An 8,303-nucleotide genomic window follows, 5' to 3' on the forward strand; every position below is an offset into this window, starting at 1 on the left:
GATCGGTCATCGGTCTCTAACTCAAGAAACCTTGAGAGCACCCAGGGTGAGAGCGCGACCGGTGAGGACCGATGAGGTGATGGAGGTTTGCGTCGTTGGAAGGGCTGATATGTGGATAACGCCGTACCAGCGGTATTTGGCAGATGGGGTGCTCCCACTGGACCCGTCGGAGGCAAAGAGGGTAAAGAAGAGCTCAAGTAAGTTCACTCTTATCGACGGGGATCTCTTTAGGTTTGGATTCACCCATCCGGTGTTGCTGTGTGTGCACGGGGAGTAGTGCACGAGGATCATGTCAGAGCTCCACGAGGGAGTGTGCGGGAGCCATGTGGGTGGTCGCGCTTTGGCAAGCAGAGTTCTCCGTGCGGGGTACTACTGGCCAACGCTGAAGGAAGACTGTGTGGGGTATGCTCAGCGTTGCAAGCAGTGCCAACTACACGCAGATTGGCACAAGGCGCCCCCTGAGGAGCTGAGGTCAATTCACAGCCCATGGTCGTTCCACACCTGGGGAATTGACATCCTGGGACCTTTCCCCTTGGCAATAAGGCAGATGAAGTTTGTGATCGTCGCTATCGAATATTTCACAAAGTGGGTAGAGGTAGAGCCGGTCGCGCAGATCACCGCTCACAAGGTTCAACAGTTCGTGTGGAAGAACATTGTGTGCTGTTTCGGAGTGCCAAAGCGTTTGGTTTCTGACAACGACACCTAGTTTACGAGTCACCAATTGAAGAACCTGTGCGAAGAGATAGGGATACAGCAGGTGTTTGCCTCGGTGGAGCACTCTCAAACGAATGGGCAGGTAGAGTCGGCCAACCGAGTACTGCTCAGAGGGCTGAAGAGAAGGTTAGAGAAGGCCAAGGGAACGTGGGCAGAGGAGGTTCCCAGGATCGTGTGGGCCTATCACACCACTCCACAATCTAGCACCCACGAGACACCGTTCAGCTTGGTCTATGGGTCAGACGTTATGATCCCTGTGGAAATACAAGAAAGTTCACCAAGGTTTCTAAATTTCGTGGCCGAGGAGTCCAATGAGGAGAGGAAGGTGAACCTAGACCTCCTGGATGAGGTACGAGAAGAGGCTAGGGTCAGTGCTGAAGCTGTGAAGAGGAGGGTGAAGCGTAGGCACAACTCCATGGTGAGACCGAGGCAGTTTCGGGAAGGGAACCTGGTGATGAGGAAAGCACACCAGCACGAGATGGAGAATAAGTTGTCCCCCAAGTGGACTGGCCCGTTCAGAGTGGCGGAGACGTTGGAGAATGGCGCTTATCGACTGGAGACTTTGGACGGAGGGGCGATCCCCAGAACGTGGAACGCCACACATTTAAAGTTCTATTTCAGTTGAAAATGTAAAGTAGTCGCGCTTTCGCGCTAGTATAAACAGTTTGAACAGTTCAAGGGGCACTCTTTTTCCCAGAAGAGGGTTTAAATGAGGCCACCCAATAAAAAAGAAGTTATCGGTTAGGCCTTCCTCGCCCCAGGCGCGAGCGCAGGTAATCGGTTAGGCCTTCCTCGCCCCAGGCGCGAGCAGGGCAACCGGTTTAAAGTCCTCCTCACCCCAGGTGTGAGTGCAGGCAGCTAAGGTTCGAAAAGCCAGGGGTGTTAGTAAGCCCGAGAAGGGAAAGGAAGGATTTCGAGAAACGCCTTTACCCAAGTGGCATAGCATCAATATTGGCGCAGTAGAACTCTTAGTCAAAAACCATCCTCACCCCAGGAGTGAGAAGGTGGAAGTATGACCCGACGTGTTAGGGGTTGATGACCTTGGGGCAGGCAAGAGGGGTTATCGAGAAACACTCTTCTCCCCAAAACAGGGCATCATCCTTGACCGATCGGTGGGGAGTCCTCTATGCACTTAGCGCTGGAGCGACAAGCAATCCAGAAAGACATAAGGTGGAGGCAGAGCGCGATGACTGATGAGTGGTTGGCTGAACTATCCTGATCGGTTATCGGTGGTTAGAACGCTGTTTGAGGAGTCTTAGACAAGTTCTTACGCGATAGGCCTAAGCAAGCAATGCCACGCCAGAACAGTTATCAAGCGTTGTTAGTCGCAATCAAAGTCAGAAGTAGAGAATTCAAGGTACAACGAAGTTTCGTGCCAAGTTTAAGCAGGTTAGCAGTTAATCGTGCATGGAAAGAGATAAAAACTAAAGAAATACACAGCAGAAGAAATAGTAAGAAGAAAGTGCATTTTATACGCAATCAGAGTTTTTACATTCAATAGTTTATATACAAAGAGATGTAAACTGGATAAAAAAGCGATCAAGGGCGGACGATCTTGCCGTCCACCACCTCGAAGTCCATAGCAAATTGAGAGTAGTCGACCTCCGGAAAGACACACTTCACTTGCTCAAGGGCCAAGTCGAACCCATCAGCAAAGGTATCGGCAGCCTCTTCCCAGAGCTTGGCCTTCTCATTTTCAAGCTCAACCTTATCGGTCTCGAGCACGACTTTCTCAATAATCAGGGTGGCGTTGGCGGTCTCGGCCTCCTTGAGCTTTTGATCGTTCGCTGCGAGAGCCTCCGCCAGATTTGCAATCTGTTGGCGCAAGAAGGCGTTCTCAGCTTCAAGTTGGATGGCCCTCCCCGTGGTCTCCAATAGATCGGCATCAAGAGCGGCAACGACATTCCCCATCAACATCTCCGTCTTGATGGTTTCTTGGACTTGCAGGGCGCGCCCTCTCTTGGCTTCCTCCACCATACCCTTCAGCATGTCGTTAGTGCTCTGCAAGGCCTCGTAGTCGCTTTAAAGCGACTCCCTTTGGTTGAGCAGCTCGCTCATCGTACCCTCCAGCTTTTCGAGGCGACGATGCTGTGTGGAGAACTCAAGGGAGAACACCATTTGGCGGGCCAGATGAAGGTCCACCTTGCTGGCGCTCCACTTGACTAGCTCACGATTTTGGAGCAGTTGTTTAGTCAGTCGGAGGACCCTGGTGAGCCCTTCAGCGCTGGAGCCCGATGCTTGAAGGGAACTCTCGCCACCACCCTCGGTTGTGGTAGCAGAGTCTTGAGGGCATGGTGAGGTTGGGGGGTGAGAGGTTCCCTCCGAGCGAGCAACCCCGCTCCCAGCTGTTTGAGTTGGTAAGGCAGGGAGTGGCCTGGCTGGGGGCGGGGAGGGAAGAGGGGCTGGGGAAGAAGAGTGTACAGGAGAAGCCTGTGCTTGAGGGATCAGAGTAGCATCTCCCTCAAGGCCCTCGGTTCCCCTCTTTCTCCGTTGGACTAGGGGAGACCCCGAGCTCTCCTGTTCGATAGATATAACGGTGGTGGGAGCCTTCACCAACCGTTTCCTCTTCTTATCACCCCTGGTCTCCGGGCCTTCAGCTGGTGCGACCGAGATGGGGGAGGCAGGGATAGGCTCGGCGGTAGCCTCCGTTCCAGAAGACGACCCGACAGCTCGTCGGCTCTTAGCTAGCGCGATCAGCTTCTGTCGTCGTTCTTTGTTGGAAGTCATATCTGCATCAGTTAAACATGGAAAAGGGTTAGTGCACGAGGAGCCAAGAAGCAAACAAGTGCAGAAAAGTAATAAACATATGAAAATACGCAAGTATGGCAAGCAAGCGCGAGGATGCATGCCCAGAGAAATAGCAAGTTAAAGGAAAGAAGAGAAGGTAAACCAATGTATTTCTTGAGCATTTCTGCGTCGAACTCGTGCTTGATGAGGGTGGAGGAGTCGAACTTAGCGCTCAAACTCGAAAGTAGGCCGCACAGCTCGCGCTCGTATGGTGCCATGGCCTCCAAGCCTCGAGGTTTTCTGAACTCTACCTTGGGGACCCAGTAGAGCGGGAAGCCCTCAAGTAGAGTCGGGCTGTGCTCGTTGGAGGTGATCATGTAGAACCTACCCTTCCAATCCTTGAAGGATTGCTGGTATAGGCCCAAGATGACCCTCCCTGACACACCATTCAAGCTTACCCACGACCTATCACCCGGGTTCTTGGCCTCAAAGAAGTGGAGACGTCGGTTGATGGAGGGTGCCCGAAATGGTTGCAGAGAATTTCGAACGCTCGGATGAAGGCCCAAGCGTTCAGATGGAGTTGGCAGGGAGCCACGTTCAGCTCGGTAAGGAGATCCTTCTCGAAGAAGGTGAAGGGAAGTCGGAGGCACAACCTCTTGAAAATGGCAGAATAGATGAAGGTGAAGGGCACCTTATTGGTGACCCTATCATCCACACATATTGGCATGCCTCGGGGGGGGGGGGGGGGGGATGCACACGCCCAAGTGTCGGTCATCCTCCCTGTCAAGAGCGCACGAGGGCTCGTCTGTATTGCTGCTCAGCAAGGTAGCGAGATGGTCGGCGGGGAGTTGGCTAGACATCTCGGCGAGCAGGTGGAGGGGAGCCCACTGGTACACCCGCGCGTAGTCGTGGTGAGGAGGGTGCGCACTCACTGATGGGGGCGCACTCGTCGAAGGCGATGACGGTGCACTTGCGGAAGGCTGTGCACCAGAAGATGAAGCAAGACGAGCGGTGGTTTTCGTACGAGCCATTGTGCAGTAGCTACAATGGAGAAAGAAAAGAAGGAGTGAGGGTCAGCGAAAAACAAGAAGAAGGTGAAGAGAACGAAAAAACTATGGTTGAAGGGGTTGGAGAGACGAAATAGACGAAAAAGAAGAATTGAAAACACAGAAAATGCAGAAAAACCAGGAGAAACCCTAATACAGTGCAGGAAAAGAAAAAACAACCCACAACGTATGCACAATGCAGTTATTGGATGATGCAATCGGTAGAAGGTATTCAAATACGCCATAGATAAAGAAAAGGGGTACCTTTTGTTGATCGCAAACGGTTTCTGGAAGCTTGAGGTTGGGGAAGACGAATCGCAGAGAGGAGGTTCGAGGGTCTCAGAGAAGAAGTGTTGGAGAAGGTGATGGAACAGTAGAGGCACGTAAGTTTTGAATGTGAAACACAAACGACGTTTCATGCTAGCCGTTGATGCGTACACGTGTCGCAAGATTAAGGAAGGAAGGCGTAACGTCACTTAAAGCACAACACGTGATGTGGCGCGTGATGTGGCACGTGACGTGGCGTCACTTGCCACGTGGCCCCTGAGGACGATCACTTAGTCTCTTCGCTGAAAACAAGTATACAGCTCGAGACTGGGGGGCTTGTGATCCGGTCGGTCATCGGTAGTCGGTGACGTCAGCAACAGATAGCCACGTGGACCGTTCTTAGTGGGACACGTGGGCCAGGGAAGCTGATGTGTCTTGGAGAGGGTCACCTGGGGGGTGATCGGTGATCAGGTGGTGATCGGTGATCAGGTGGTGATCGGTGATCAGGTGGTGATCGGTGGTCAGAAAGGATGCACGATCATCGTCTAGATAAGCGCCATGAAGCAGAGGGCGTGGCGCTATGGGGGACCGATCGGTCGTTTGGGGTGAGTGACGGTCGTCGGGTCTTCGTGTTACGCGCAGTTAAGCTGGGAACAAGAGGCGATTCCCGGTGAGAGCGTTGCATACGAGCCTTGTGTGGCAGAGTATCAGATAAAGGAGAAGTTATGTGCTTTGTAGTGCCGTGCATGAGAGTGGCCTAAGAGAGCTAGCAGCCAGTCGGTGATTGGTGCTCTCTTAACCCATAACGTGCATGGAGCAAAGCAGAGGTGATCGTTCACACAGTAGGTGACGCCTGATACGTGCGCTTAGCCAAGCCACACCTGGTACTCACGCTGAGGTTGCGCGAGACACCTAGTGAAAGAAACACGCTAAGTTACTTCGTACACGAATAACTTAGGCGCGCAAACAGAGTATATAAAGGCATTCCGCGCTCAAACAAAGGGAGGTAAGATTCATTCTTGCAAGTGACTAGTTTACACACAGAGAGAAAGAGAGAATCATAGAGCGCACACGAGTCTCGCTGAGATTCCTAGTTCTTAGTTCTTTGGTGGTTTTGCGTGGCTGACTTGAGTGTCGGAGTGCAATCGGCCGCTAGAGGCGCCGTTTGTTGTGTTTCGCAGGTTCGCTTGGAGCTTTTGGGAAGTGCTTGGAAAGTTCTTGCAGAAGACAGAGTTTGACGTGGCGAGTCCTTCGACGATCGAATCACCTGCAAGATCATTAATCAACATCATATTCTCCTCAGACGAAACCTCAATCTTATCCTAAAATCTAGCATAATTCCTCATACATCATATCATCCAAATAGAAAATGTTATCACAATAAGCTTAATCAATTTAACCAACGGACTACCATCACTCTTCATAAAAGAAAGAAGATCATCCTTATTAGAGAAATGAGAAGTAAGAAAAATTTGTCTAACCCAACTCCAAATATGCAAAGCATTAGAACATTCAAAAAATAAATGATGAATAGATTCATCATGCTTTTCACAAAGCGACACATAGAACATATATTCAAACCTTTATTTTGAATATGTTGATATGTAGGAAGTTGCCCATGAAAAACTTTTCAGAGTACTAGAGTTTTGGAAGGCAGAATAGATGAAGACCGAATGAATTTACCCCAACCACAGGGAACTTCTGGTTCCAAGAAAAAAGTCCTAGCCAATTTAAGAGTGAAACGACTAGACTCGTCTAAAATCCAATTAGGAATATCATGTTCCTCCCTAAAAATGAGGCATCTACAGTAAAGATAAAGGATTATTCCAATCACAACCTATCCAAAACTGAGAGACTGTATCTGGAATGCTAGCACCATCAGATAACCTTGCAATATTTGCTAAAGAAGTAGTAGAACACCATTTATCATTCTAGAAATTAATAAAAGAACATGTACCAACATTCCAAGAAGTATAATCAAGTACAATAGAATAAACTGCTTAATTCCAGGCCAAAGAGATGAAGATCTATAAACCATTCTAAACTCGTATTTTGATTTAAGAACCCTGACTTTTAAGAGCAAAGACCAAGGCCTATTGCTATAAGCAAAGTTCCAAGCAAGATTTAGAAGATATGCATTATTTTCATGACGAAGATTAATAATCTTCAAACCTCCATTCTCAAGAGGAGAACAAATCGTATCCCAATTCACGGTGACTATGCCTTTTTTTCAGAATATCACCAGTCCAAATAAAATTTTGACACCACTACTCAACTTGGTTAAGAAGTGAAATATGCTATTTATACATATTAAAACTGATCCGGTCGGTCATCGGTAGTCGATGACGTCAGCAGCAGATAACCACGTGGACCACTCGCAGGGTGACACGTGGATCAGGTGGCAGAGAAATCAGGGAGGAGATCACCCAATACGGTTGTACCGTCCCATACCCAGGCGTTGACGAAGTCAAGGTCAAAGTCAGCGTCGAAGTCAAAGTCAACGTAAGGCGTCGCCCGGGTGGGGTGACGCCAAGCGCAGGCGTCGCCAAGAGGAAGCGTCGCCAACAGAAAGGATCGCCAAGATAAGGCGTCGCCAGGATAAGGCGTCGCCTAGCATGGTGTCGCCAAGGTGGAATAACACAAAAGCAAGGTAACCACAGCGCCATTCCCCGACACCCATGGGTAGGAAAGACCATGGAGGAGGCGACGCCGTGGGAAGGCCTCAGACCCCTGATAACCAGGGAATAGTGATGAAGAGAAGGAAAAGGTGGCTTCAAGGCCATAGTGACAGCACCAGTGTAGGGCAGCCCGACTCGTGAAGTACCCCTGCCGCCCCAGAGACGCCTTTGGGACAGATACGACTCAAGGGGAGGGTCACGCCCAGGGTAGCCAGGTGCAGGGTACGAGAGGAAGGCAGATACGCTCTCAAAGTGAGTGACTAGATGATTGGGGCATGAGTTGGCACCCAAAAAGTCACCCCTTGCGCAGTAGCACTCCCAAGCAGGAGGACTCACACGTAGAAACGTCCCCCGATGGGCAGAAACGTCCCCAGATGGGGTCATGGCGTTGTGAGGCCCTCCACGTGTACGACAGCCAGGTCAGAATAGAAACACCCTTCAGTCAGGTACCAGGTAATTAAAGTCATTCAATACAGTTTCTGTTTTGAGCGTTTCAGGTACTATAAAGGCTCCCAATCTTGACTTGAGCGTCGGAGTGCAAACGGCCGCTAGGGCGCCCTTTTGTCCTCTTTTTGCAGGAATCCACAGGTAACTAGTGGGAAGGAGTCCCTAGCTGACGGTCGAGGACGCGCACGAAGACGTCCCAGTCAACCGGACGGAACAACGGTGATCGGTGGTCAGTAACCGAGTGGCCACCGACAGATCAGTTCCAAGATAAACACCCGAGGGGAGAACGCGAGAAGCAATAGAGCACCGATCAATCATCAGGTGCATGGTCATCAGGGTTTCGTGTTACACGCAGTTAAACTGGGACTGAGAGTCCCAGCGAGAGCGTTACGCATGGACTTCGCATGATCATATCTCAGAGAAA

The sequence above is a fragment of the Phaseolus vulgaris genome, chromosome 10 (assembly GCF_000499845.2).
Source record: "Phaseolus vulgaris cultivar G19833 chromosome 10, P. vulgaris v2.0, whole genome shotgun sequence".
In the NCBI taxonomy this organism is placed as follows: domain Eukaryota; kingdom Viridiplantae; phylum Streptophyta; class Magnoliopsida; order Fabales; family Fabaceae; genus Phaseolus; species Phaseolus vulgaris.